At 40.8% G+C, this 9383-nt stretch overlaps 1 protein-coding gene across 2 annotated transcripts in view; it reads right to left on the bottom strand.

Annotated features, from left to right (window-relative positions):
- FOXN3 (forkhead box N3) overlaps positions 1-9383 on the bottom strand; it is a 219176-nt gene that overhangs the window by 110996 nt on the left and 98797 nt on the right. The window contains exon 1 of one of the 2 annotated variants that reach the window (XM_025209757.1): positions 2284-2480. The exons of the other annotated variant lie outside the window; for it this stretch is intronic. The gene's annotated coding sequence lies outside the window, so the exon portion shown is untranslated. Of the gene's footprint in view, positions 1-2283; positions 2481-9383 lie in introns of those variants that run through there. 2 annotated transcript variants of the gene reach the window in all.

A 9383-nucleotide genomic window follows, 5' to 3' on the forward strand; every position in this document is an offset into this window, starting at 1 on the left:
GTCCTGCATGCTCGTATTAAAGATATCTTGTCGAATAAGAGCTCCTCGGTTAAACTGTAACTGAAGTTTGAAGTTAACTGTCTTCCTACGCTGTACATCTCGACAGTGGATAAAGCCATCTTTGTTTGAACCAGTACGCGTTTGTGCCTAATTCTACTCCAGCGGTCAAAAGTACCCATCTGTACGTGCCGGGTTTGTGGCCACAACCCAGCCGACCCTTTCCCGGATCCCCCTCGGCCCCCACAGGTCAGTTTCTGGGTCCTGCTCCTCTGATTCAAGTGGGGATCCTCAGGGTTGGAGGCTAACTTATCCCTGGGCTTGCCAATTTGTCCTGGGTCTGTTGCTGCTACCCCTACCTTTTTGGAGACAGACTGTTTTAAACGAATGGGGTGAGCTGATAGATTTGAGGCCTCTCAGACCCCACAGATATTTGGCAGGTAAGTTTTCCCTCCAACAGGTTTCTCACAGCTAGAAAGGATGACTAGGGCCTCAAAATCCAAACAGTTACTAGAAAGTGTTGCGACTACTGTTTTTAAGCCTTTTGCTCTGCAAACAGTTATGCATACACATATTTCTAAACTACACAGTCATCTAATGCTTAGACTTCAGCACGTGAAAAAGTATTTGCAAGACTGGAGCCTAAAACTGCTACACAAGATTCTGAAGCATACAAAGGTATAGAAAAGTCAATTATATTATGCATATGTATCTGTATATGTTTGATTTATTTCACTGTTTGTCGAATCACTTGCAGTTTTTTTTTTTAATGAAATTTTAAAAAAACCCAACAAAAACACAACCACTACCACACGCCATAACAAAAAGCTTTTGCTGAAAAAACTTCTGAATTCTGAAAGTTACTGGACCAGCACTGGGTAATAGAATGGGGATTTCAATAGAATACAAAAGCAAATCCAGACTTGAAAAGAGACAGGCTGTCCTGCTACAAGCCAGCCAACTGCCAAACTGTCATTTTGCTGTGCTGCTGAACAGAAGGCCCATGTAATGACAACCACAAAACTCATTTAGACTCTGAAAAGGTGACTAATGAGCTCATTCATGCTGCCTATAAATTATTCACTACAACACTGACCCCACTCAAGACAAACAGCAAAGTAAACTTTAAACACTGGGATCCTGGGCCTCCTGAGTAGGCAGTGTTCTGTCTGTAAAACGTTCACAATAAAACAGATACTCAACTTGCTTCTGCTCCATTGTCAAATTCATTCTTATGTCTACACTTCTTTTTTTACTACCTTTAATCAAGTTAAAGCAGATGCGGCTGTTACACATTTACTTTTGTTACCCAGGTTGGTTTTTTTTTTTTTTTTTACATTAGTTATTACAAGCAAATCACAAAGCACTTTAAATAGCTTTAAAATATATTCTTCAGAAACTGAAGAATGACCTTAAAATACAGGTCAGGTCTAAAGATATAAGTACACAAATGCACACGTGATTAAAATGAGAAGCAACCTGACCCAGTGCTTGTGGGGTTATTTATGTTTTCATGAAAATTTAGATAATCTGTAGCAACATGAAAACAGAGGATTTTTAAATCTTTTTTTACAGTCCTGTAATAAACATAGCAGGAGCTTTGTTTGAAGATGGACATAATAAAGACTGCTTTCCTTGTCCTTTTTAACAAGAAATAAATAGACAGTGTAGAGCTTATAGCTATAATTTGTAAACAATTTTGTTTGCTGCAACAGCGGTTGCTGCATGAAGTAGTTTGCTTTTAAATGGGTCTTTCCCCAAGTAAGGACCACAGACATTTTATGATCATTTAAATCAGTTCCTACACATTTCGAAGTTGCAGTTTAATATTTTCTGATGTGATCTAGCAATTCACAGGAAGTGACCAATGCTAAAATAACATTAGGACCAATTTCCTTACTCTGATTTATGCACTTGTTCTCCAGGAGTTCAAGAGCCTCTCAGTGCAGACCCTCAGTAACAGATGAATAAAAGCAATAGCTAGGAAATAACATAGTCAAAGTCAAATCAGTATCCTGAACTATGTTAGTACACAAGATACTGCAGTTTCCAAGAACTGTGAGACCTAAAACAACATAATAGTAATATCTAGACATAAGAAAAAAGAGAGCTAAAGAGAAGTTTCGCAACATTAGCTTTGATTTTTTTTTCCTGCCTTTTCGCATTTAAGTTAAATCCTTACAAATTATCACAGCCAGTTTAGTTACCCTTCTTCAAAACAGAAAATTTTAACAGTAGAAAAGAACCTTGCAAGTGTACAATTTAAAAGAAAAGATTACTACCTACCATCAACAGTTTGGCTAGCCTTCATGTGTTTACATCCAGGTTTCTGAATTTGCCAGAGAGAAATACATAGATTCTTTTTGCTATGTTTGTGCTAGTTTCCGAAAAGGCAAGTGATAAAACTATCAAGACAGAACACAATGGAGTATTCTGCAACCACATAGCATGCAAGTCTTAACTTATCAGAAGCTCTCCACCTGACAAGATTCCTGTATCTCTTATAGCTAAAGGGTGTTGGCAAAAAGGCTGCTTTGAAACAGTGTCACATGGGCTGCCCCAATAACCTGTCTGACAAGCAGAGTTCACCTCATAGTTCATTGGTGGGAAAAGTAGGAACTTCCTGCACTAGTCTTTCCACACCCTGCTCCTGATTTCCTAATGACAACCCACTGTGGTATCAGTTCTGCCCCAGGAACTGGTTGGCTATAAAAATCTGAGGAATATTGTGTTTGAGGAGAGGAAAAAAACTGTTACTACAACTTTCTAGCTCCAGGGAATTGTTAGGGGCACAGCCTGAAAAACCTTTCGACCTGGATCACAGCTGAAATTTAGTCCACTGACCTTTCAATTCTATTAATCTATTTTAGGATTTTATGGATAAATAGACAGTAATTTTCACATGACATGACTGTTAGTATTATTTTAAGACTGTAATAATCAAGGCATTCCCAATGCAAACTATGTTTGCATTCAGATCTCCAGGAAAACTGCAGTCTCAGGGAGTACTAGCGTCTCCTTCCTTACTGTATATCCTCTTCCCATTCCCTACTTCGACCAGCCCAAGCCACAATCTGCAAAGATTGTGCGTACTTAACTTGACACACTATGAGTAATCAAGCAGAAATCATTGGGAATATGCACACTGTAAAGGTAAGCATAGGCATATACCTTGGCAAGGTCAAGTCACAGTCTATACCAGAGGTGGCCAATCTTCAGCATGGGTGTCATAATTGGCACAAGCAGCCTCCATAGGTGCCATGTGAAGACTTGGGAGAGGACAGGCAGCACAGTGGCAGACAGGGCAGGGAGCACAGGATGGGGAGCAGAAAATTAAGCAGCAGTGTGGTAATGGAGCACAGGGTAGGAAGCAGAAAGCTAAGCAGCAGATCAAGTAAGTGAAGGGCATCACAGTGGCACATCTGACAAAAACATCGGCCTCCACTAGTCTATAGCATTCTTATTACAGGCCTACATGGTGCTAGGTTGTAGGCAAACAGCACAAAACAACAGTGCCTGCACCACAGTGCTCATAATCTTAGTATAAGACAAAAGGCAACAAATGGAAACAGGCCAACAGGGAGCACAAGGAGACAAGATAGTATTGGTCCGTATAGTGGGTGGTGATCTCAGTGCATCGGCAGCCTGTTGTCCAAAAATTGGGCATCGTGGCTAAAGAGGGTATTAGGTGGGATTTAAGGGAGAGCACTGACATTACTCTGTGGATGTTTATGGGAAACTCTATGACTTTTCCATATGTATTTTTGGGAATTCTTTGGGCCTTAGTTTGGCAAGTATTTTTGCACTTGAACAATTGAGCTTTCATGGAAGTCAGCCCAACTTTCACAATATATAAAGCTAAGCACTCTGTCTCTGTCTCTGTCTTTTGAAGCAAGCTAAATTATATAAACAAAAACAACAAACCATATCCATCAGTGAGTGGCTGGAGATACTGTTAGTTATTAATATGGGTGTGCATGTACTGAGAGATTTGTTTTTCAAAGTTAAATCCTAAATGTACTGAATTCTACAGCTATGCATGTCACTGCTGTCTGAGCACCTTGGAACACACACATATATAGTCCAGGGCACAAAAGCTGTCCATTTTATAGCAAAGCCTAGTGTTTTCATGGATCAGCTGGCAAGATGTTCTCTAAAGCAGATCAGCTCGGTCAAAAATCTCCCCCTAGAGTCTAAGTACCTCACCTCAAAAGTATGTCTCAGCTCTTCTGGCTCTGAGCCTGGGAACCCAAGTCTGCTCCTGATCCAGGTCTTTCAGTTGGCAGAGTAACAAACTGCTGCCCTGCCACCAGGACAGAGAAAATCATTTTTCATTCATTATGCTATTTCAAAAATAGATTGCTTGCTTTACGTTAAAGTGCAGCATATTCTGCTTTAGGAAAATAACAGTCCAAAACACAAGGAATTGAGTTAGGCCAATGTAAATGAATATCCCAAGGAGTTTGACCACAGAAATGTACTCAGCTTGAATATTCTGATGCTCCCAACCTTGTGTACCTGCCTACAGTTAGATTAATGTCAGTTATTCTGGCTTGTACTGCAGATCATAAATATCTTTCCCTGTGATCTTTGCTGTGGCTTGGGGTGGATATAGTTTAGATCTGCATCAGAAACCTCCTTATATTTTATCTAGGGTTGTCTTCCTGTGTATGTTCCCTCTACAGTCTTCTTGGGATTTATGTGAATTGTCATGGCTACAAAGTAAACAACATCTCTGTCCCTTTCCTGGGCACCTTGAAAGCACCTCCTCAAGTATCAGGCCTCATTTCTTTACTTCTCTTGGATTTCATTTCTGCAGTTCTTGCACTCTGAATGGGGTTTTACAGTATTCCCTACATCAACCATGCTTACTCAGCAGGTCTCACTGGGTTCTTCTGTGGTTCTTCCCTTATATATCACCAGTGATAAGACAGTTTTCTTAAATATAAAGCATTGTTTGTTTTAATAATAGGAGCAAAGCATTTAGAGAAAAAGGACAGATGAATGTCTGTCTTGGCTAAAGGCTCACTTGAGCTGGCCTAACTTCTGTAGACATTATATTGGTTGCCTGGATTTTACTCTGGTTCCCATAAACAGCTTCCCCAATTAATTTCCACCCCCCCCACCTGCCATATAAACTGCTAGAATTAATCAGTTGATCTCTGGTGTGTACAGAACTCTTCCTCTCTTAGCACTGCCTCTTAACAACTCATGAGAACTAGCAGAGAAGTTGTTCATCTTGAGCTTCTGTTACCCTCTTCCTTCTTTTTCCCTGCAATCCCCTATTAAACTAAATCAATGCATTCAAAAAGTAAACATTTCAATAAACAGGCCAACATACAGTATTCATAAAGTATTACAGAGCATCTCCAATTCCATCACATGATGCATCTTGGCTTTATAGATATTTACAGCCTTGAACTGAGATCCTTAGATAAATAGTGCAATGTAAACCTAGCCAATATGTTTCCATGTATTGGTGTTAACTTATAGCAGGGAAAGGTGCTGAAATGATTCAGGAACATGGGTCTCACTGGTTATTAAGTGACTATGGGGCCTGTTAGGGGGCACATGGGAAATTAGACGAGTGCATAGAGACAATTTAACAGCCTTCTACAGAGCTCTGTGCTGAAACCAACATTATTTAACTTGTACGTTAATGTCCTCATGCCCACTCAGGAAAATTCATCACAACTGTCACAGTACCCAGGTTGAGTCACTCTTTGACTGAGACATGGCAACGCTGGCTGAATATGGCAGAAGATGGCGTCTTGACCAAGTGCAACCAAAACAGTCATAAACACATTCCATTGCACAAAGCTTCTGCTGCCCACAAGCTACATGCAACTCCAGATGAGTGGTGTCTGACTCACAAGCCAGATCTGATTTACCTTGATATGACACTCAGTTGAACTTTGACCTTTCATGAACACTTAAAGAAACAAGCTACAAAGTTAAAACTTGCAGTAACTCCTCAGTTAACTAGTTGACTCAACATAGGTACTCACACTCACATATTCAACTGTCCTCATATACTACACAACTGCAGAATACTGTCCACTAGTCTGGTGTTCATTATCATAATGAAAGGTTTTTCATGTGCAGTTACATTCGCAACCATTTGCATCTTTTTAGGAAGGCTGCATGCTACCCCACTACCACAGCTGCTTATGTTAAACAACATAGCACCATCCCTGGTCTGTTGTGAGAACACCTCGCAAGCTATTAGAGAAGGTCTGGGATAACCCTCACCTTCCACTGCATGTGGAACCCTTCAGCCCACAAGCAGTTTTCTTGTCATTCTGACAACCCCCTGCGATCCAACATGATGTATCAGGACAGCACAGAATAATGTTGGCAACAAGAATGCTCTTCAATGACAAACAAGTTCCTTATTTCTGAACCTACTGTCTGCCCTTTTGGTTTTCAACTTCCACACTATCAAGGGGCCCGGCTGAACATGTTCTAGAGTAGCAAAGACTGGCATTACAGCAGTCTTCACAGTTGGGGCCAAGGTCACAACCTGTATTCTGCCTGCAGACAAGTGCAAACAGTGGTGTGCACTGTTGACCTATTGAGACTCAACATCAGCTTCACAATACAGCACACCAGATGTAGATACACCAGCTAGACAGTGGGACCTTTGTTCCTATATCCAACAGAGGGATTTTGATAATGTCTTCCTAAAGCCCTAAGTGACCTGAGGCTTTCCAACCTGAAGGAGGGCCTCTCTCCCTGTGCTATACCATGCAATTGTAATTAGCATAAGTGTCTGAGGTAGCTGTTGGCAGGACATGCTCCTTAAGAGGTTTCCAGGCTTGAATTTACTCCTGCCCTTACTCCACAGAAGCCTGCGTTAACCTCCCAAGCAAAGTCCATCTTTTCCCCAGCCTTTTTGAGGGTAGGGGAGCTTGGCCTGAAGTTAAGAGAGATTTTAATTTGCTCACATACTCCAACTATCCTCACTTGCCAACTTCTACACAACTGCAGAATATTATCCACTAGTCTGGTCTTGTTTATCACAATGCAAGCCTTTGGCTGTGCAGTAACCTCGCAGGCAAAGCCCATCTTCTCTAAAGCCTTGGGGGGGGCTTGAAGTTAAGAAGGAATTTAATTTACTTTAATCCCCTCATACTGGCCGATGAACTGGTAATTGATAAGTAGGAAGAATAAAGAGAAAGAAAATAATCCAAAATCACTGGCATCAATTCTTTTCAGCGACTTCAATGCAGTTGCACCTACTTATGCTGTCATAATTGCACTCGCTCATACTACACATGAACCCTGCATAAAGGTGAATTTCACCCACAGTGAATTTAGCCCATAGGCACCATATAAAACAGGATGAACAAATTGTTCCTGATTCCTGTTTGTTAGTTTACTTCCCAAGAAGCTCCCACATGGTGTGGCAGCTGTGGCCTGAGGGAGAGAAACAAGCAGAGCCTGTAGCTCTGTTGCCCGCAGCAGAACGTAGTTACTGGCAGAAGGCCCGAAGTTGTGAAGAAAAGAGTTTTCCCACTCCCCAGAGTGGCTCTGTAACAGCAGCAACCCCTAGATCAGCCCTCAGCTGTTTCCTCCTATAAGTTTTGTGTGGCTCTGCTTTGCCTTGGGTTGAAAACCTAAGCCACTGAAGTAAATGGGAGTTTTGCCACTCTTGAGGCCAGTTTCCTGTCACTTATTCTGGAATAAATCAGACATAGCTCCATTCATATTAACACTGATTTAAGTGAAAAGAGAATCAGATCCAACAATGCCTTTCTCAGAGCAGACAAGCGAAAGGCTGTGCGGTAAAAGGATATACACTCTTACCACACAGCAACTGCTTCCCAGTGACTTCCCACCTGCACGACTGCGCCTTACAGTAGTTGAAAGCCAAATGGTGGCAGCTTAGCCCTCAACGACGGAGTTTATCACTGACTGCAGAGTAAAAGCATGCACATAGGCAGTTACCATGGCACAGAGGATGTGGAGGAAATTGTTTAGGGAATGTGTGTTTCAAATTTTATTGTAATATTCCCCTTGATTTTCTCCGCCTAATCTCTGGGATTCTGCCTTTCTGCCCACTGGTGTAAAACCTACAGCTTCAGAGCACAGGTTGTGATGTCCTTGGCAATTTCACAACTGCATTTTAATAGCTCTATCCCTCTGCTCTGATACTTCTAGCTTTAAACAGTTGCCTGAACATATTATTTTGGGGCTGTGCATAGCGGATTTGATCTATGATAACTGTTGCTGCAGGCCCCAATCTTGGAAATTACCTAGCATGTTTTGTAAACTATTAAGTACCAGGAGTATCTATCACTCTGCTAGTAAAGACAGAACGGCCTCCACCATGTAGGATCAGGCCACTACTGAGGATTAGGCCATGGCTAAATACTTTCTTCACAGAAAGGCTGTTCCCTAGTACACAGCCTGTCTCTTCACAATTGTTAACATGCCTCCAAACCTTGTCCATCAGAGGAAAAATCATCTCAGTTCAGAAGCTTATTTTTATTATAGTTAAAATGGAGGTGAATTTAAGTTAACTAAGGAGTAGGTTTCATATCTGTTTTCTTGCAAGACAGTCTATTATTATCCTTTTGACAAGTTAAAAGCAAATTCAAGACAGAATATTAAATTTTATTTGCCTCCTTCAATCCAGTCAATTTTTTTTTTGCTTCATTATTTTCCTTTTTGCCCTGGGCATCAGCATAGTAGTTCTGAAGAAATCCTTTGCCCACAAACTACATATGAAAATGTTACACAATATCACTCTTACTTATATAGGTCACCTTACGGGGAAAGAATCTATATAAGAACTCTGTTCAGGCCAATGGATTGCAGATCAAGTTCAGCAACTGGCAATAGCTATAGATTTCCATGCATTCTTCTCTCCCAGCATGTAGGTCATATGTTTATTATAGTAATTCATATCCTTGTAGAAAAGTCCTGTGTAATTGCATAGAAAATTATAACTCCTCTTTAGATTTTTTTAGCTCATCTTCTGGAATACAACAGAAAATTATATCCATGGTAGAGAATTCTATAGTATAGAAGGATCAAAACACTCATTCAAAAGATATCATTCAGCTCTGATTAAACAGACTTCAGCACAGTTGCATCTGGCATGCATTGACCCAGAGAAGTTGAATGATTTACTCAACACCTTCACATGAGAGAGAGAACATAACTCGGACTGTCTGACCCCTAGTCCTGTGTTTTGGCCACTAGATGATGGTCCTCCAATCACAATATGAACAGTATGCAAAGAAATATTCCAGTTTCTCATGATTTTAGGAAGAGACTGTTGAAACAGAGCAGGAGCTCTTTCAACTATGCTCTGTTTAAAGTAGGGTGCCATATATAATTATTTTAAATTCAGAAGGATTATTTTGAAAGCCCTGCTG

The sequence above is a fragment of the Alligator sinensis genome, unplaced genomic scaffold (genome assembly GCF_000455745.1).
Source record: "Alligator sinensis unplaced genomic scaffold, ASM45574v1 scaffold281_1, whole genome shotgun sequence".
Classification (NCBI taxonomy): domain Eukaryota; kingdom Metazoa; phylum Chordata; order Crocodylia; family Alligatoridae; genus Alligator; species Alligator sinensis.